Below are 595 nucleotides of genomic sequence, written 5' to 3'. Positions count from 1 at the left end.
TTAAAAAGATGTGATTGAGAAGATATGATTTGAAAAACATTTTAAAAAAAGATTTGATTTTAAAAATTAATGACTTGGCTATCAAGAAAAGATATGATTTAAACATTAAACCTTTCTCAACAGAAAAGGGAACATACTTGAAATGTTGAATCACATCATTAATTGATAGCAAGTATTTTTGAAAATAGAAAGAAATTGATTTTGAAAAAGATTTGATTGAAAAGATATGATTTGAAAAAGATTTGATTTTGAAAAGATTTTGAAAACTAAAAAATTTGATTTGAAAACAAAATCTTCCCTCTTGTGCCATCCTGGCGTTAAACGCCCAGAATGGTGCACATTCTGGCATTTAATGCCCAAACTACTACCCTTTTGGGCGTTAAACGCCCAGCCAGGCACCCTGGCTGGCGTTTAAACGCCAGTCTGTCCTTCTTCACTGGGCGTTTTGAACGCCCAGCTTTTTTCTGTGTAATTCCTCTGCTGAATGTTCTAAATCTTCAATCCTCTATATTATTGACTTGAAAAGACACAAATTAAAAATATTTTTGAATTTTTAATAGTGAGGAATAATCAAAATGCAACTAAAATCAAATAA

The sequence above is a fragment of the Arachis duranensis genome, chromosome 2, assembly GCF_000817695.3.
Source record: "Arachis duranensis cultivar V14167 chromosome 2, aradu.V14167.gnm2.J7QH, whole genome shotgun sequence".
Taxonomy (NCBI): Eukaryota; Viridiplantae; Streptophyta; class Magnoliopsida; order Fabales; family Fabaceae; genus Arachis; species Arachis duranensis.
Note: the sequence above shows the minus strand (reverse complement) of the source record.